General features: G+C 32.3%; 2 pseudogenes across 1 annotated transcript; one reads left to right on the top strand and one right to left on the bottom strand.

Annotated features, from left to right (window-relative positions):
* Positions 1–10,295: 10,295 nt before the first annotated feature.
* On the bottom strand, positions 10,296–20,179 carry LOC146923085 (uncharacterized; annotated as a pseudogene). The gene is made up of 4 exons (XR_015011165.1): positions 19,607–20,179; positions 13,965–14,020; positions 12,858–13,221; positions 10,296–10,927 (listed from the first exon to the last, which is right to left on the bottom strand). The product of XR_015011165.1 is annotated as an uncharacterized LOC146923085 (transcript).
* On the top strand, positions 12,561–17,436 carry LOC146923086 (membrane protein of ER body-like protein; annotated as a pseudogene).
* Positions 20,180–21,585: the final 1,406 nt, after the last annotated feature.

Here is a 21,585-nt window from a genome sequence, read left to right as displayed (position 1 = left end):
ATTGAAAAATGCGGCAGTTTAGAACAAAATTGAACAATCAAAATGGGAAGAAGAAATTTTATGAATGTAACCGATAAATTTAAGGACATTCAGATGAAAGAAATTTGATGTGAAATTTTAATTGTTCTAAGCCAGTGTTGTAGTGTAAATTAATTAAGATTGAACACCTAAATATAATTAAGGCAAGATTACATTAGAGGTCCTTTATCTTATTTTTTTGTAACAATTTGGTCATTTATCTTTATTTTTCCCGTTTAGGTCCTTTATCTCTCTTAAAAGCACATATACATCTTTTTTCTCATTTTTTATTAAAAAATACATAATTTTATTTTTAAAAATATATTTTCATTAAAAATGAAAAAAAAAATCCAGAAATATGATGAAGATGTTCATCATCTTCATCTTCTTCCTTTGAATCTTCATCATCTTCTTTAAATAAAAAAAATTCTACTAAAATATATCTCCAAATATCGTGAATTAATGTTATATTCACCTCAAATCTTCTTTTAAACACAAAAATCAAAACCTTAATTTCACAAATGTTGCAAGGAGGATAGTGGAGGCTTAGTCACTGACGGAAGGGTTAGGCTTTACAAAAGTTAAGATTGTTCTGAAAACAACAAAATTGATGTGCAAAGCTGCTCTCAATTTTGGGGTTATTTTTATGCCGGGTTTGAATATTGAGTTAGAAAATAATAATAATAATATACGGTGTGACAATTTATATAACTAATTTTTTTTTTGTGATGAAACTAAATCTCTTTTCTATAGGGTTTTGATTTTTGTGTTTAAAAGAAGATTTGAGGTGAACATAACATTAATTCATGATATTTGGAGATATATTTGTGTATAATTTTTCTGATTCAATGAAGATGATGAAGATTCAAAGAAAGAAGATGGAGATGATGTACATCTTCATCATATTTCTGGATTTTTTTTTTCATTTTTCATAAAAATATATTTTAAAAAATAAAATTATGTATTTTTTTAATAAAAAAATGAGAAAAAAGGATGTATATGTGCTTTTATGAGAGATAAAAGACCTAAACGGAAAAAAAATAAAGATAAAGGACCAAAGTGTTACAAATAAATAAGATAAAGGACCTATAATGTAATCTTGTCTATAATTAAATAAAAATTAAAAGTATTAAAAGTTGCCTAAAATTGATTTTTTTTATAGAAAAAAATTTACTCATTTATTGACATTTAATGTTGCCAATGTATATTACATTTTGATTGGTTGATATCATGAGGGGGTAAATACCCTCTAAACAAGAGAGGGTAATCTAGAAAAAACCAAAAAATATGCATTGTTTTGCATTGTTTTACCCTTTCATGTGTAGGGGGAGAGGAGATGTTTGGGTCTATTTTTATGTTTTTTATATTAGTATTACGCTTAAAAACAAAATAAAAAGAAAAAACTTAAGTCTGTTTTTTTTAGAGAACTTTAGGTGCATTTATTTAGGTATTCTTTTGTATAGTGATTAAAAAAAGTTAGAAGGGAGCATTATATAAATAATAGCGACACTAATGACTAAATTACAACGGTCTCATATGAGATTCGAACTCTGTCATTTGAGGTTACAAGTCAAACTATGTCACTTTATATAGTGACTCATCAAAGGCCTTACGACGGTCCATCTATTCAAGATATGCAGATGAACAACGTCTTTTGAAGGCTCTCGCATAATACAATTCAGGCTCATCACAACACATAACGGGATCTCTGGACGACCTCATATGTCATCCCATCCACGATCATTACTGGCCCCTGATGTCCATAGAAGCATGATACCTCTGCCACGCCATGTATCATGTGTCTGTTTTGCAGGTACCGTCGTCACTCGCCTTAACCATCAACAATACACTCACCGGGGCATCTCCTCCACCGTTCCGGTACTCCATCGCACGTGTATCATAATCGATTCATCCTTAAGGTTTGTTTTTAGACAGTTTAGTTCTAACAACCACAAAAATTGTATTTTAAATTAAGAACCATGTGAAGAGTAGCTAAAGAAATGCATCTAAGCTTTTTTTTTCCAAAAAAAAAAAATAATTTAACATTGGCGAAAAAAATTAATAATGCATATCTTCATTTAAAAAGTTATATTACTTAAAATATAAAAAATAGTTTTTCGGTAAAACATTTCCCGTGCGGGCACGGGTCTCAAACTAGTAATTTTATAGAGTTCATTATGTCTAGCAAAGTTATGAAATCGTTGGATTGCCACGCCCACTACAAACTGAATTACAATTAAGCATTCCCTATTGTTAAGTTTCTCAAAGTAAATGAAGCAACAAACACTTTCTTGACTGGACAAGGTTAGCATAATATTAACATTGTTCAATAATTCACATCAATATGAGCAAGATAATAACAACAAAAAATGTCAATAGTTAACATTTTTCTTTTAACAACAATAGTTAACGTTAATATAAATAAAATGGAGGGTTGTTTTTTGTTTAGCAGAATAATAAACTGCAATATCGAAACCAAAGCAAAAAAAAAAACTGGACCATCAACAAAATTAACCCCACCGCTGCAAAGTAGTCGTGTATTTCTTAATGTCCGCCGCTGCTGCAAAGTCACAACCATCTCTATCGTGTGCCAACCGTTAGGTTGTGCCCCTCTCCGCAAAAAAAAATTGTCACTTTACTCGGTCGTTGGACTGTTGTAGATTTTTATCTCCACTTTGGCACTCAATCATGTAAGAAAGGAGTTGTGCGAAATGGATAAGTCCTTCTATGCTGATTTGAGAAATGAATTGTGTAATAGAAGGATGCAAATAGACGGGCTGTTGAGGGTCCAGATCTGCAACTTGCTTATTTTTGCTGTGTAATATCTCTGGTTGGATAGGTTGCTGTCTTGAAAAATGAGGAGTAAGGGTTTAAGTCTTTCCAATTCATCATTTCCATTTTAAAGGATTAAAGGCAATGGAGGCATAGTAAAGTTAAAGTTCTACTTCCTAGGTTTTTAATGATTCATGGAACAGAAACGTTTCTCAAGGATTTTTTTTTTAAATATTTAATTAATATAAAAATTTATAAAAGCTAGTTAACAAATTAGTTACTCCCTCCGTCCCTTAATGTAACCCCCCTTTGCATTTTTCACATTTCTTAAGAAAAGTTGTCAGTGTAATTAATGTGTCTGTTATGTGTATTAATATTACCAAATTGTCCTTTGTTTGTATGTGTATTAAATTTGACTATTCATATTTCAAGACAAGTTAGAAGTATTAATTAGGGGTATGTTTAGGAAAAAAGTAATAAATGCATCTAGTAATTTGAAAAGGGGGTTACATTTAGGGACAAAAATAAAATCAAATGGGTGGTTACATTAAGGGACGGAGGGAGTATATATATATATATATATATATATATATATATATATATATATATATATATATATAATCGAGTCGACTCATGAACCAAACGAGTCGAATCATGTGTAGTTCAAGTTCAGCTCATTTAATCAACGAACTTAATTTTTAGCTCAAGTTCAGCTCGTTTGGTTCATGAACCAAGTTCAACGGATTAATTGTCGAGTCGAATTTCGAATTTTATTCGAGTTGGTTCGGTTCATTGTCAGCCCTAGTTGTGACCAAAGAAAATTTCTTGGTCCTGGACCACCTAAGAATTTCTCGAAATTGAGTAGTTAAACAAGCCATTGTAGTAATGCATTACTACGGTGCTTTTCTGCATTTGTCTGACTTTGGGCACATTTTGTATTGCTTTTGTGTTCTTTTTCTTTTAAAGTATATTGTAGTTGTAAGATAAGTGGGACCCATTTTAGAGTTTTAGAGGAGTGGTATGGATATTTAGAAAATGTAATTGAGTGGTTTAAATAATTAGGAAGTGTGAAGTAATATAATGTATTATGTGGGACCCATTTTGTTGAACAAGTGACTTCAAACACACAAGAGGGGGGTGAATTGTGTTCTTTAAAAAACGATTTAAAATAAGCACTTAAAAATGTTTTAAGCAATTAAAATAAAGTGCTTATAAAAAATTTAAATAAATATAAGAAAAGTAGATGTTAATGTAAAATAAATAACAAATAAAGTGAAAGAGCTAACGGGGATGAAAGAAAAGACACAAGAAGTTTATACTAGTTCGGCCTAAAACAACAAGGCCTAGTCTAGTCCCCAAGGAAAAGCCCCTTGAGATTTTCACTGCTCTAGCTTTTAATTAGGATAAGCTGGTAACCTTTACAAATAACGAGCACTCTCCAAACAAAACAATCCTTTGTAGAAGAGTCTCTAAAACCAAGAGATATCACCTCTCTTGAAACCTTGGGATCGCACCCAATACAAATAAGAGTTACAATAGTTAACTAATACACCAAATGTGTAGATATAACAAATTGAAGCACAAGAACTACAACATAAACTATGTAGTATAAAAGAGCTGTCAATAAAATAAATTAGCAAGTGTAAAAATAATGAGAGTGATGAATAATATGTTTGACAATGTTTAAGTGCAAATGTATGTTGTTGAAAATGAGCTACCACAATGCATCTATTTATATGCAAAAATAAAAAGCTAGCCGTTGGACAATTTAATTAAGAAATAGCCGTTGCATAATAGTGGCTCTTTAAAATGTAGAATCAAAACAAATATGCAGATATTACATTGTAATCAAATCGGCCATAATCAAATTAAGTAAAACAAGTTGACATATGCAGCTGCTATAAATAAGATCCAATATGCAATTTCAAGAATTGGGAGTCAAAAATCTTAGTATTTTGTTTGTGTCTCATCACATCAAGAAAGACCATCCCTCAAAAAAATTTGAAGCTATTGGCTGAAACTACACGAGTTTTATTTGTAAATGAAAATTTAACCAAAATATATTTATATAAGGTGAGTTATTATTTTCATAAAACATGTAAAGCATGTCTTAACATACATTTTTATTAATTGTTGAAATAAAAAAAAACATTTATCAAATGTAGATTTTATTAGTGGATAACCAATTTAGAGTTGGTTAGTTGTACATTAAAAAATAACAGAGGTGTCACTTGATACATATTATGTTGCATGAAATTATGTCCCCAAAATAAAATGGGACCCATAGAATAAACTTATATTACATGCATATTTCAAGATTTTTGTTTATTGGTAGGGATAATAATAAAATGGATGAAATTCATGTGATTACAAGTCACAATCGGGAGTAGTTATTTTTTACCTTAATTGTCATTTTTATATGTTGATTTCATAGTTATTTGTTACTTTGTTTTAAGAATTAATCCCTATACATATGACTCAATTATGACATCACTAATTCTTTTTTATTAATGCTTGCTCAACCATGTGTTAAGATAACCAATGTTTTAAAGATACTTCTTTTTTTGTCAAGTATACTCTAGTGGCTACTGAATATTTGTGGAACAAAATTTGATATGTGGATGATTGCGCATTTGGAAAAAGTTGCGATTTTACGCGTATCCATCGAAAAATCAAAATAAATCGAAGCGTTGTCGGAATGGAAGTTACTTTTGAGAAATTCAATGAATGAAGCTGCTTTCCTCTCAAAAAAAAAAAGACATTAATATGTTCGTCTATTTATTTTTATATTGCACTTAATTGTATTGATACCAACTTCGGCACATTCGATGATCAAATATGTTTAACAAATAAAATTAAATAAACTCTTTTTGTAGTGTTCAATATTTCCAGAGTGGGTTGTTCTTATTTTTTAGAATTTGAAATTTTTTTAGGTATTATTAAGAAATTCCCGTGAGTTTAACTTAGTTGATAGGATATTGCATATTATATAGAGGGGTCGGGGTTCGAACCCCAGACATCCCACTTTTGTGCACTTCGTTAGTTAAAATAGTCTCTGACATTAAAATACTTCGTTAATATTGTAATATTAGTTTTTAATATACTTACTTATTTTCATATTGTCATATTAGTCATTATATAAAGAGTTATCATGAGTATTGCAGACCTTAATGTATTTTTATTAGGGGTAGCAAAACGGGTCCAACCCGTCGGACCGGCTCGTTTAGTCCGCTGTTTTTGGTGGGCTGAGTCGAAGTTTTGAACTTGTTTTCTATAATTGGCTCACCCTGCTGAACTCCTTAAAAAAACGGGGGTGGGCACGGGGCGTGGGCGGACCGACCCGCTTAACTCGTTTGTCTTTTTTATTTTAAGTTTATTTTATCCTTTTGGATTTATTTTGATTGTTGAGTTTATTTTAGAATTTATTTTATGTTGCAGATTTGTTTTACGTGGGCGAATTTTCATTATTTTGCTCTTAAGTATTATGTTAAATTCGACAATTTGTTAATTATCTTGTTTTTACCATAAATTTAGTTTATGCATATTTTTTTATTTTTTTTTTTATGGTAAAAGCGACATAGTTTTTTTTTTGTAACAATTAAGTTGTAAAAAAATATGCATTAAAAAAAAGTTTGTTTTTCTTTTTTTATAAAAAAAATTTGTTTGCTTGGCGGGTCGGCCTGTCAACTCGTATGTCCGCCACTAAATGGATGGGGGCGAGATTTTGAACTCGGTCACCTAATTTGACGCGGCTCGTCTCGTCCCGTTTTAAACGGACTTAGACGGGGCGGGTTTAAATGGGGCGTGGGTGATCGGCTTTGTCATCCCTAATTTTTATTCGCGGCCTCTTGATCTCAGTGCTAGTCTAAACTTAATATCTTTATCCCTTGTAAAATAGATCTATCCTATTTTTATTCCTTTTATCTAGATTCTCCCGTGTATTTTTTTGTGGCCTCCATGACATATATACTTTCTATCTATTTTTTTAAAAAAGGAATAGTGTAGTTTGAAATATGGATGACGGATTGAGAAAGAAGAGAGAACAAAATTCATAGCAATGTGGTGTGATGCATCATGCATGTGTGACTGTTAGCGCGACAGAGTAGTTGAAATTAACAGAGTTGAAAATGAAATGATGAGATGCTAAAATTGTTTCTATCTTTCACTTATCCTTTTTTGTTGATTAGTTTGTTATTTTCTTTCACTATTAGCTAGTCTCTTTCTTTCATTTATCCTTGCATTAAAAATAAAATGGTGAGATGCTAAAATATAAATTAATGTAACACACAGTCTTAAATTTCTAATGAAACAAGGTTTTGTGAGCTACGAGCAAATTATTTTATACAATACAAAAGTATTCAATACACACATTTATAGTTATAAGACCAAATAAATAGTGTTTGGACATATACACATAAATAAATTATCCTAAAAATATTCAATCATTTTTTTTATCAATTTTCTTTTTACTATTAAAAAATACTTCCTTATGTGTGTGTCCAAACACTATTTATTTAGTCTTGTGACCATATTAGAATTCGTTCTACCTCAAGAGCTAATAGAATAAATTAATTTAACCAAAAAGAAAATAACTTACCATTGCCAAAATTAGGTTTTATTACTTCTAAAATTAATAAGTCTTGGTCCAAGCTAACACTTTATTCAATCATTTTGAACAATTGTTATACCAACCACTTTGATGGAATCATACATTTTTTTTTTTTTGAGGGAAGATGGAATCATACATATGTAATGTTATGTGCAGTCATATGTTTGTGTTTATATGTGGTCCTAAGGTCTTTCTTGCCCTGTAGTCTTATGTTATGCTATGCAAACAAATCGTTTTCTCCATTCCTATTTAGTACAAGTGAGATCTTTTTGGAATAATAAGAAACTTCCATATGTTGTGTTTTCTATTGGTTATTACTATGATACAAGATTTTATTATTATTTCCTTAAAAACACGAACTAATATATTCACTGAAATTGGTATCGGAAAAAATCACTTTGTTTCATACGATTTGAGTTCTACTAATGCAAACAAACTCTCATAAATCGTATTCGTGTTATGATTTGTCTTTTAATGAAGTTAATTAACCACTTAAGTCGAATCATTTTATTTCATTAATAAAAATGCAATCATTCATTTTTTTTAATGGTCAAAAACAATAGAGAGAAATAGGAAAAAAACATGATATGAGTATAAAATATAAAATTATCTAAAAACATACGATTTGAGTTCTACTAATGCAAACAAACTCTCATAAATCGTATTCGTGTTATGATTTGTCTTTTAATGAAGTTAATTAACCACTTAAGTCTAATCATTTTATTTCATTAATAAAAATGCAATCATTCATTTTTTTTTAATGGTAAAAATCTATAGAGAGAAATAGGAAAAGAACATGATATGAGTATAAAATATAAAATTATCTAAAAATTGTCACAAAATAATTCTACAAAAATCATTTTTCAAATAATTTTATCATGTAGAAATATGATTTTCAAATTTATTTGGCATTGTCTTTGTTTTTTTTTTTTGAGTAATATGTTATTATGTTATTAAACTATGAACCACATATACGAACACGAACACCGGACACGACACGGACACTGACACGCCGACACAACTAATAATTTAAAAAAATCACATAAATTAATGTAATTACAATTGTCGTCATATCGGAGTAAAACACGACACGTGTCTGATGCTGGGACTCGCCTAATCCAATAAGTGCATGTGCTTCATAGTTATTAAATAAATGCATAATAATAATAATAATAATAATAATAATAATAATAATAATAATAATAATAATAATAATAAAAACAAAAAAGAGACTGTTCCATTGAAAGGGTCCCACAAAATAAAATGTGAGTATATTACTAATAATAAAAACAAAAAAGATACTGGTTCCATTGAAAGGAGTATATTACTAATAATAAAAACAAAAAAGATACTGGTTCCATTGAAAGGGTCCCACAAAATAAAATCGAGATTGAAAGGGCCCCGGTTAAGTTTTCCATCTTCTTTCTTCAAACAACTCTCTTCTCTCTCTGTTTCCTCCCATTTTCTACCATTCCATTGTTATGAAAATGATAAAACTCACTCACTCTCACTCTCACTTTCACTCATTCTTATTCTTCCTCCTATTTCCCCTTGTGACCAAAACGGTGGCATCCCCTGTGTCTTTACTCCACCACCACCACCACAGAGTGTCCACCACCACCACCACCACCGGTTGAGTGTGGTGTTGGTTGTAGCATCCTTTCTTCACCACCACCACCACCTCCTCCTCCACCGCCTCCGTCGCCGGTAGTGGTGGAAATGATCTACTCTCCCGCTACAGAGAAGCATGGTGATGGATATGGCTTTAGGGAAGTTCTTGATATCATTCTGATTTTATCTCTTTTGGTACAGATTATGTTCTTCTCTCACCGAATGTATCAGTCTTACTGGGGTGAGGGAAAAGAGAGACGGATGTTGTTGAAAGAGAGAAGGTTGGAGAGAGTTAGAAGAGAAGAAGAGGGAATGGAGCAGAGAAGGAAGGAAGAAAGGATCAGGAAGAGAAGGATGATGAGAAAGATGCAACAGGAACAAGAAGAAGAGGAGGAAAGGGCTAGGAGGAGGCGGATGGAGAGGATGGAGGAAGGGATAATGGAGGAGATCGAAGAGATTGATGATGATGATGATGATGATGATGATGATGATGATGATGATGATGATGATGGTGATCATATTTGTGGTGCCTATTAGGATGGTGATGATATTTGTCTATTAGGATCAAACCTGTTTTATGTTTATTAGCTTTTTCATGTTTTTTTTATGTTATGTTTCTTATGTTATGTTTATAGTTTATTAACCCTAATTCGATCAATCACAATATAACCATCTATTAGTTATGTTTATTATGTTATGTTTTTCTTAAGGTTACTTGAACAGATATTGCTTTCTATGTTACATACCTGTGTATAATTGGATTCTCACTAATTAGCCCTTAGATTCTCACTAATTAGGATGTTTGATGCTTTGATGTCTCTATGTATAATTGAATTATCTGTCAATTAAGCAACACAAAATTCAGACATTCAATGTTACCAGTATCTTACTATACATGTGAGTTCTATCTCGATTCGATACAAAGTCGAACTCAATCTATATGAATCCCTAAGGTGTATTGATTGTGGACATGAATATTACATTGAATCCCAATTCATTTATGGCGAATCACGATTGACTATGATGTATCTCGATTTATTCCAATGAATCACTGCGTAAACTTAAGGTACTCGACCACTTATTCTATGCAACTTTGCATCTTCAATTACTTTGAGGTTCATACATGATATATCAACTTTTAATATAACTGTTACTTGTGTTTACTTACACATGTATCTTACTATTCGTAATAAGATTCGATTCCCAATTCGGAAAATAGTTCTTCCGATTCACTATGTGTTGAATCTCCATTTGATAACCATTTAAGATTTTTTTACCAAGACAATGAACAAGACAATGTAAGGTTACCTGCACAGATATTGCTAATAGCCTTCCTAGATAGTATAGTTAGATACACTAAAATTTATAAACAATTCAGATATGTTATAACATATTATTGCTTTCTATGTGATACAGTTAGTTAACTTGGCTTATTGAATCCGATGCATTTTCATTTTCTTCCTTTTTTATGTATGCCAAAGTCCAGGTCCTGAACCAGAACTAGTAAAAGACTTGCACAGGTTGTTGATTCCCTCTAAATTTCCACTGCAAATTCTTAACATGAATCCAAACAATTCCATCAATGCTAATCCACATTTCAGGATCATTAGTACTATTACCTGTTAAACTATCAACAACAATCTCATTCTCTTTTCTCTTCTCATCAAACCTTGCCTTCGTATAGAAATTTTTCTTCCCAAAAATGTTTTCTTTCTTCACAAGTAACATCGCCTCGACAAGTGCAGGCCTAGATTTTGTTCTTTTGTATGCCTTTTTCTTGTAATCTTCCAACAACAAAACAACCTCTTCATCCGAAACTAACGCTACATAGTAATCGCTACTCGGTTCAGGACTACTAGTGAATTTCACGTTCTGAAGATCCCAATAAACTTCCACTTGGTTAATTTTTTGTGAGAGCTTATGGAAACAGCTTACGACATGTCCGTAAGTTGTTTTCAGCACTCATATTCTTGCACTTTAAGCAATATGAGCCAAAAAATGATTCAGTAGCTTGTTAGAGAAAAAGAAAAAAAAAACAAATTAGAAAACTTAACCGGCAAGAAATCAGCCAATGAAGTCATACTAAAAAGATTTTAGTTACCTAAACTAAATACATTGGGCTGGACCATTGTCCTGCTATTAGTATTTAAACATGGTCACTGATAAGTGTTTAAAAGTGATATATTTCGCATAGGAGTTTAGGCGTTTTAGTGACTTGTTTTGCAAGATTCTCTATGGAAAACTCCAAATATTGTGTTAATATGTCATTTATGCTTTTGAGCCTTAGTCTACCCTTTTTGTGCAGGAAATTACAAGCAAGGAGCAAGAAATGTCAAAGTTCAAAGAAGCTACGCCATTAGCGTGTCCTACGCTATTGGCGTGATGAATAAATGCCAAAGGTCAGAGGGATACGCCATATGCGTACCTGGAGCGTGGAAGCAGAAGCTGGGTTTGAAGAGCTACGCTATTAGCGTATTTCACGCTATTAGCGTAAATGCTCCAGAGAGCCACGCTATTAGCGTGGCTGGAGCGTAGCAGCAGGGCAAGAACAACGTGGCAGGCTCCCATTGGCCAAATTATAGGCCGCCTTACCACGCTATTAGCGTGAGTTGCGCTATTAGCGCAGGTGCAAAAACACAGGCCATTTAAATAGCATTTTTACCTCTCTTTTAGGTATTCACTATTCCATTGAAACATTTTATACATTTCTAGAGAGAGGTTAGAGCTATTTCAAAGAGAGAAACACAAAGCAAGTGATTAAGGAGTAGATTCAACCCTAGATTCATTGAGACATCAAGGATCTTGGCATGGAATCTTCATCTTTCCTTCCTTCCTTGCATTAGTTTACATGTCTATATGTAACTATCACCTTCTATGTAGTATTGAGGTAACAATCAAGCTATTATGTAATCTTTTGATCTTTTAATATATAAGGTTCTAGCTTAATGATTCAATATTGTTGTTATTCTTGCTTTTAATGCTTTCAAAGAGATTCAAGATGATTTGGACACAAACCCTTGAATCTAGACCTAGAATAACAATCTATCTTATGTTATATCATTCTTGACAAGTTTGTAAACCTTTGATAATTACTTTTAATCAAGCTTTTAATGCTTTCGGATACTTAATCAGGCTGGACACGGTCGATTAAGTCATCCGATCGACTTTGTTATCGTTTAAGGAATTTGGACACGAATGTTTAAACGATAACCTAGAAATAACGATGTCGCTTTGGACACGAAGGATATTGTAGAAATGATTGTAATAATATTGGTTATAAAGCTAGAGTCTGTTAATCGATCGAGAGATTGCTGCTGTTATGCTTGCTCGTTATCTTATACCGCAAGCGAAATAGTTCGATCCCCTCTCGTTTTTACTTTAGTGTCAAATATGGATATAGTGTTACAAACAAACAAATTATATCCAAACCCTTAATGTGAACGATTGTGTAAATGCTTATGATTAACGTAACTCCCTGTGGAAACGATCCTATATATACTCACGTGTACATAGTTATATGACGTGTAGGAAAAATCTTACATCAGTCACATGGAGTCATACTTAAGTCAGGGGACAAGTATAGGGAGTAAATTCAATTTGAGCAGAAAAAAAAAAAAAACATAAATAAAAAGAAGGCATACAAAACAAAGAAAAGTGGGATATAACCCAAACCTTTTCAAAAGGTGGAGAATCTATAATTATAATTAGGCATTCCTAGCATATTTTTAACAACATCAGGCCTAATGTTATTGGGAGCATCTTGCCACCATAAGAAACCACTAAGATTCAAGCCTATGTTTGCTAAAGCATCGGCACAGACATTTCCCTCTCTGTATATATGCGTTACCATGAAATTCTTCCTTTTTGTAGCTTCTATGCAGTTCAGCCATCTGTTTCTTAAGGCCCAAGGAATCATCTGAGAGTTCTTAAAAGCCATCAAGAGGAGAGTTGAATCAGTTTCTAGCCAGACATCATGCCAGTTGTTATGTATAGCAATTACAATAGCCAAGATTGCTCCATACATCTCAGCTACAAAAGCAGAATCAGTGGACAAGCTTTGAGCAAAACAACCTTTTGTGAATCCTTCTGAACTTGCCTTCTGAGGTGATTTTGTTACTGCACCATCAGGGTTTATTTTCAACCAATTTACAATTGGGGGGTGCCAGATAACCTCCTTAATGACAGGGGCCTGTGGGGGATGGATGTTGATCCTGAGAACTTTAAGGATAACAAATTCTGTCATCCTTTTGTGAATCCTTCCGAACTTCTAAACAATCTTATGTTAAAATTTGGAATTGAAATTTGTTTTATGCTTAATGAATTTAATGGACTTAATAGAGTTCAAAACGGTGATGCTACCAATCAGGAGTAGAGTAAATACGATGAACAAGTGGAAAACTCAGCTCTTCAAAATAGTTTACACGGTGAAGTTCATGGAATTAATAGAGTTCAAAATGGTGATGTTATCAATCATGAGGAGAGTAAACTTGATGAACAAGTGGAAAACACAGCTACTCAAAATAGTTTACGCAGCAACGTTCATGGACTTCATAGAGTTCAAAATGGTTATGCTACCTGTCATGATGACAAAGCTCCTTCCAGTTCAAAATTATCTGATTTACATAACTCATCCGGCAAACAAGAAACACCTGCTGTGAATTCTCACGAAGAAACTAAAAAGGAACTTAACTCGATAAAAGAAATTGACCAGCAAGAAAAGAGTTTGATGTTGAGGTAGTAATTGCAAAACAAGAGACACATGATTTGTATTGTCCTAATTGCAAATCTTGCATTACTAAAAGGGTTATCCTCAAGAAAAGAAAAAGGAACATTCATGTGTTAGACAAGAAAAGAAAATGCGATAGATTGAAGTTGACAAGGATGTGGTTAATCCGGATAGTACTACACATGAAGCTAACCAAGGTAATTATTTAAATGTAACATCTGAAATTACCAGTCTGGATCCACCTCCTCCTGCTGCTGCTGTTGATGATGATGATCATGATCATCCTGAGAAAGAAGTGGAAGTATTCAGATGTTTATCACGCTTCAGCATCTTTATTCCTAGTGGTAAGTAGTTTTTTATTTCTTACTATGATGCATAGCAGAATATGGTCTTTGTGTCTATGTTTTGCTCATTTTAGAGGAATAATCACCAAAGGGAATGTGAACTTCACAAGGTTTGGTGACTTGAGAAAGCAATTTCAAGCAAAAGCGTCTCATTTAAAGAGATTTGATAATTATTTCAAGATTATGATGAAAATTCAAGCATTTCTTCTTGTTAAGGTGTTGGACATGTTTTCAACATGATCTGTAAAACACTGTCCCTACACTATTGTTGACTTCTGAGATACTTAAAGGTTATTATTAAGTTCTCAACTAAACCTAAAGCTTAAGCTATTAGGTGAAGGCTTAGGAATGGTTTTCTATCTCTAACAATTGTCATCCTAACATTTTCTCCTAAATAATAACTTTTGTACATATTAAAAGTTTTCCTATGACGTGTCTTGACTGATCTATGATGATTATGTGCTCATCATATTTATATATCTGAACCTAATATTCTCATTAATTTCGACAGGAAAACATTTCAACATGTTCCGTAATTTTGGTGGTGCCAGCAAGGATGAAACTTCACAAAATTCTTCAAGTGTAGCTGCAAGCAGTTTGCAAAATCCTTCAAATATGCCAAGCTCCGGTCAAAATTGGTTCATCTCTTTATTTACTTCCTATAAGGGGAAGACAGCTACTATGAGCAAGGTTTTTTCTTAGTTCTTTTAATTTTTATTATTACACATAGGTACTTATAAGGAAATTCACTTGCATGATGATGCATGTTTATTCAAAAATTTAATGAAGCGTTTCAAACTGTGTCTACACTTTTTTGAGTGGTTTGAAGTTTGAACCAGATGTTAACTTAGAAATATTAAAAAAAAAAACACGCAAATGAGTCATATGTTTCATAGCTTGAAGTCAGTTTCACTCCAGACTGAATTTATTTGTAATGAAATATTTATGCCTCCAATTAAATTGCATGTTTTCTCTGTATAGCAAGTGACACTTCTCACGAACCTTCTCGAACTGGTCGTGCTGACCAGAATCAGTCAACAATTACTTCCACTACACTGTCCTCCTCTGATATTGGTCGTCAAGAAAATCAACTCGCTAATGCAGCTCTGATTAAGAACGCGAAACTGACATCAGATCTTAATCATGGACGTGGAACGATGAATTCTACAATTTCCACAAATGGAGTGCAGAGTGTTGTGCAGGACTTGATAAATTTTTCAGAAAAAGAGCAATCGCTGACCGGAAAACTGACGACCGATAACAGAGAAAAATAAGACCTCAGTGGATACAATAAATACATGTATGCTTGATATTTAAAGATAATAATCTATTGAGCATAAGTAAAAAACCTGCATAATTGTCTCTCAGTTTCTTGCTAGATTATTCATGTCTACCTTCAAACATGTGTACCAAGGATATGAGAAAATATTAAAAATCTATGTACTATTTATGCATAATGTACATTTGTCATATTAAACCATATAACTCATTCCATTATTTATTTTTTTTGTTTGATGCGACAGTGCTCACTTCACTATATGACTCTGATGCAGATACTGTTGATGTTACTTCCTCAACGAACTTTTCTAATGGGGCAGTATCTGAGTACAAAAGTGTTAAATCAGTAACTAATACTTCTAGTGAAACATAGCATCTCTAATCATTTGAGAAGTTACAGAAAGATGTGAACAAAATGCCTGAAATTTTTAAAGAATAATGATTATAATTCCTATGAGTCAAGGTGGAGCACAACCACCAGTTCAATCATTTGACAGCACAAGTTCTGCAATAGATGCTATATTTCCATCTATATTTTACACTGATTGATAAAGTGCAGAAGGATACCAATGGGAAGATAAATCCTTCTGTTATAAATGAAATTAAAGGTATGCACATGAAACGATTATCTTCGGTTAGCTATTTACAAAAAAAAAAACTTTGTGTGTAATAACCAAAGGTGTTATTATGGTGCAGGTGATGTGATTGTTGTTGTTGATGAAGAAGCAAATGAATCAACAACATTGCAGACAGAAGATAATGTTCCAGGGGATGGTGCTATTGTGACAGAATCTCAAACTTAAGTAGTTATGGGTGAACAACCTAGAAATGAAGTTGGCGAACCAAAAAAGTGGAACATATTTTACAATTTTATGAATCAACTCAGAGTCTCAGATTATGCAACTCTGATAGTTTGTAGAACTTTTGAAGATTATTGCAAAACTGCAGTCTTTGATTTCTAAGTTTAAAAGCTAAAATTTGGTTAGTGATATCCAATTAATTCTCTGATATCCAATATTATTGAATTGGGATATGCAAATCTGATTGGTGGACTTTTCATCTTTGGTCATAATGTGAGTGAATTTCCATTTACTGCTCAATTTCATAATTACTAATTGTATGATCATGTCCCTCTTGCATATTTTCTTCATATACTTTCATGCATGAAATATATAGTTGAAATTTAATGTTGGCAGATAGTATCATTAAGAATTGAAGTAGGAATAACTGATATATGATATGGTAGGTTGAAATTAAATGGGAGATAGGGTTTTCTCTCTGCATTACCATGATAATAACATTGCTTTATGCTAGAATAAGTTATTTGTAAGTATTACTTTTTTTTAGTCTAATTGGCTCTATATCATCACTTTTGAGAGTAACCTAAGAAATCTAAACCATTAATGAAAGAAAACAACTATTATCATTTCAATAAATACATAATTTTTCATTATGTACATGTGCATGTAATATCCGCCATTGATTTTTTTTTTATCAACTATTGAAGTTTCTTTCTTTTGGTCGTTTTTCCAGCTTGAAGAGTTGAAAGATATCCATTCTCGAGGACAACAACTGCAAACAAATGTGCAAGATCGGTATCAAGAACTACTAGGAAGCAGATCGAACTTCGTCTTTCAAACCATTATATATAGCTGTTTTTTCATTCCTAATATTTGGTTCTATCCCCCTCATTATCTACGGCATCTTGATTAGTAAGAATTACTATGATGAAGTTAAGCTTGCAATAATAGTAGCAGCAACTTCTGTTGCATGCATCATTCTGCTAACTGTTAGGAAAGTTTACACTAGAAAAACCACCTAAATCCTACATTAAAACTGTGTTATACTATGTCACAATGGCACTTGCAGCCTCAGGACTATCTTACATAGCAGGCAAACTACTCAAGGATCTATTAGAGAAATTTGCATTTTAAAATCTCATTTTAACTTGAATAGGTCCCCTTTCCTTCTTGCAGGTAAACTCTCAAAGTTGTTTTTGAAATCTGAATAAAAAAATATCAAAATGCAAAAGAAATTGTAGGAATAAAACTGCCTTCTTAATTTGCATCCTTCTCAGTTCTTCAATCTTAGCAGAGCAGAGGTGGAATGAAGGTCAATTGCTTGTCTCACTAGTCACTATGGTGCTATGTGAATTCAAGTTACCAATTCAGCTACAACCTAATCTAGCATCAAAAGAAATAACTAAACACATTGAGCATCGATTGCCACTTCGTAAAGCAAACTCTAAAATTAGGATTCCATTATAACTTTACCTATACATTCTCAGTAAACACAAATTCTCATGTTGGGTAGAACTAGTGTTGTGTGAATTGAAAAAAATGGAAGTCCCACGTCGAATGGATCATATATTAGTAATGTTTATATAATGGGGGTGTACCTCTAATGTGGTACATAATTATGTGAACAAAGTAAGCACAAGAGAAAAAATATATATTGATATATATTTTATTATCTGGAAATGATAAATTAAATAATTAATTTAATCATTATTAGAAAGTGTTTTCTTAGTCCAAAGTTTTGCTAAAATATTTTGGAACGCAATCTAGAATATTTTGGAACACAATTTGAAAAATCATTATTAGAAAGTGTTTTCTTAGTCCCAAGTTTTGCTAAAATATTTTGGAACGCAATCTAGAATATTTTGGAACACAATTTGAAATATTTTAGTAAACAATCTAATATATTTTAGTGCATGATCTGAAATATATTTTGATACTCAATAATATATTTTTGTACTGACTAATATATTTTGTACTCAATATGATATATTTTGATTCTCAATATGAGATATTTTTGTACTTCATCTAATATGTGAATTATATTTTTGCTAAAATATTTTGGAACGCAATCTAGAATATTTTGGAACACAATTTGAAATATTTTAGTAGACAATCTAATATATTTTAGTGCATGATCTGAAATATATTTTGATACTCAATAATATATTTTTGTACTGACTAATATATTTTGTACTCGATATGATATATTTTGATTCTCAATATGAGATATTTTTGTACTACATCTAATATGTGAATTACTTGTTCCCAAAGTTTCTCACTTATTATTTGTGAACTTTCTCTATAAATAGAGAGCTCACACAGTGCATTCGATACACCGAAATTCACAGTTGATACTTCCTGTGCTTTTCCTCTCTTCTCCCTCCTTCGACTTGTGTTAACGAGTCATTCTCATTTTTTCTACTCCTTCTGTCCCTTCGGAATTAAGAGTGTTTTTAAGACTATAGTCCCTTTTTCGGTTTATTGTTCTTTCAGAATTAAGAAAGGTCTTAGGAGCCATTTTTGAGTGGTCTCAGCACCATAATAGATTGATGATAGTGATGATGATGGTGATCATATATGTGGTGTCTATTAGTTATTGATTGGTTCTACTTTCTATTTTTCCATGGATCAAATCAAACCCTAATTCTCTATTTTATTATGTTATGTTTATTAGCCTTTTTCTTATTTTTTTTCTTATGTTGGAATCAAGGTCAATTGCTTGTCTCACTAGTCACTAATCCCTTGACCCAACTACGCACTTAACGTATATTTTGAAAGAATGTATCAATCTTACTGGGGTGAGGGAAAAGAGAGACGAATGCTCTTGAAAGAGAGAAGATTGGAGAGAGTTAGAAGAGAAGAAGAAAGAATGGAGTAGAGAAGGAAGGAAGAAAGGATCAGGAAAAGAAGGATGAAGATCAGAAAGATGCAACAAGAATAAGAAGAGGAGGAAAGGGCTAGGAGGCAGATGGAGCGGATGGAGGAAGGAATAGTGGAGAAGATCTAAGAGATTGATGATTATGATGATATGATGATTATGGTGATCTGTGGTGTCTAGTAGGATCAAACCCTAATTCTCTGTTTTTTATGTTATGTTTATTAGCTCTTTTCTTATGTTTTCCTTATGTTATGTTTATTAGCCCTAATTCGATCAATGACAATATAACTATCTAGTTTTAAAGTGACTTCATATAATATATGCTATTATTTGTGGCTCAGTCATAATTCAACACTATATATTTCTATAGTATAACACAGTTTTGATATTACACAAGAAGACCACCTAAATCCTACATCAAAACTGTGTTATGAAGTCACATTAAGACTAGATGGTTATATTGTCGTTGATCGAATTAGGGTTAATAAACATAACATAAGAAAAAACATAAGAAAAAGGCTAATAAACATAAGACAAAAAACAGAGAATTAGGGTTTGATCCTAATAGACACCACAAATATGATCACCATCATCATCATCATCAATCTCTTCGATCTCCTCCACTATTCCTTCCTCCATTTCCTCCTCTTCTTGTTCCTGTTGCATCTTTCTCTTCATCCTTCTCTTCCTGATCCTTTCTTCCTTCCTTCTCTGCTCCATTCTTTCTTCTTCTCTTCTAACTCTCTCCAATCTTCTTTCAACAGCATTCGTCTCTCTTTTCCCCTCACCCCAGTAAGACTGATACATTCTTTCAAAATATATGTTAAGTACGTAGTTGGATCCCAATAAACTTCCACATGGTTCCCTTCGCCATGGCTTCACATCAATCTTGCAGCTGAATTGTGAATCACCTCCTACGCTATCGACGGTGACATGTAACGTATGGTTCATAAGATTTTTGCACCATAAAACTGAGACATTTCTCCAAAATCCAGCTACATTTGCTTGGTAGAAACATGTGACCGTGCTTTATGCAACTTTGCTTGGAACAGGCTCCTCTATTGTTTTCTGTGCTAAGTTATACGCTCCTTGTGTTGATACTGATTGTGATCTAAAGGCACGAAAAGCATTAAAATATTTTCGCCAACAAGATCAAATCATCTAAATAAGAATTCAGATTCTAATGTTCTTGTTGTAACTCTCATTATGGTGATGTTAGGTTCTAATTCTATGAGTGAATATGATGAAAATTGATTAACCTGCAATGGTGCTGTTGTTTCGTTTTTTTTCTTCATAGGAAAATTTGTTTGGCTGAATTTTGGGGTGAGAAAGAGAGAAAGTTTGTTGTTTTGGTTTCTTTGTTTGGAGAAAAAGTCTTCATCTAGAGGTTACAAGCAGTATGTTACCCCGAAAGACAAGGGAGCATAAGGAATGTCCTCTTAGTTCTCAAGCTTTCTTTTTACCAAGTTTCTTCTAATCTTTTCTTGTAAAAAAGAAACTGAGTTTTTTTTTTCTTCTTTTCCTTCATGTTCTAGGATACTTATTTATTGCATAATAAATTTGTTTTGTGAAGAGAGTATTGAATGTTGAATAGAAGAGAGAGTATTTCTTTGGAGGATTAGGCCTTTGTAAGATTCTTGCATTTGATGTGTAATTATGACATATTTTTATTATGTAGTCAATTTTTATTTTTCCCTTACCATGAATATTCTTCAGTTGAGGTTTGAGTTATGCTCATTAGTTTATTTTTCCCTTACAACGCAACTGCGATCACAGTCGCTGTTTTGATCTCTGAATCTCTGCATCTCTCAAACTATTGTGTCCCATCTCAGTCCCTATATCACCGTTAATTGCACCATTTTCACAAAGTATTATTTTTTGTTTCAGCGAAACCATAAAGTTCCTGGTGTATGGATAATGTGCTATGAAAAATAATATATGAATTCAATTAGTTAAGAATATAATATTGAAAATTCAATTATATGGTATTGAAAATAGGAGATTCTTATGATCTCATCCATTAATTGTATTATTTATCAACATGTCAATTTCTCTGACTTTATCTTTATTCACTTGGCATTACCTCTATATAAGTTCGACCCAATTTAGTGGGATAAAACTTGGTTGTTGTTGTATTACCTCTATATAAGGACATTCCTTGTAATGAAGTGTTGAAGATTCAATTATTAACTTGTGTCCCAATCCATGACTTTATTTCAAGTGAAGGTCCACTAATTCGATTAAGACATTATTTAAAGCTCTTTTTACATATCACGTACTAATCTAGGATTTCCCCCCATTTATTGTCATATAATGTAATAATCTAGACAACAACAAAAAAAAAGACCCTACTTTTGAAACTTTCCCCTTCTTTCTCTTAACCAAAGGATATGATAAATATTGCATTAGACATCCAATCATCATCTATAACTGTTTCATTTGATGAAGTATCTTTGTTGTAAATAAAAAGGATGAGATTATAATATTGCATTAGCCATCCAATCATCGTCATTTTTTTTTTATATGAACATCCAATTATCATATATAAC

This window comes from Medicago sativa, chromosome 5 (genome assembly GCF_051527215.1).
Source record: "Medicago sativa cultivar Bolivia chromosome 5, Bolivia_mono, whole genome shotgun sequence".
NCBI classification, from domain to species: domain Eukaryota; kingdom Viridiplantae; phylum Streptophyta; class Magnoliopsida; order Fabales; family Fabaceae; genus Medicago; species Medicago sativa.
The sequence above is the reverse complement of the archived record's forward strand: the minus strand, read 5'-3'. Positions and strand labels throughout refer to the sequence as shown.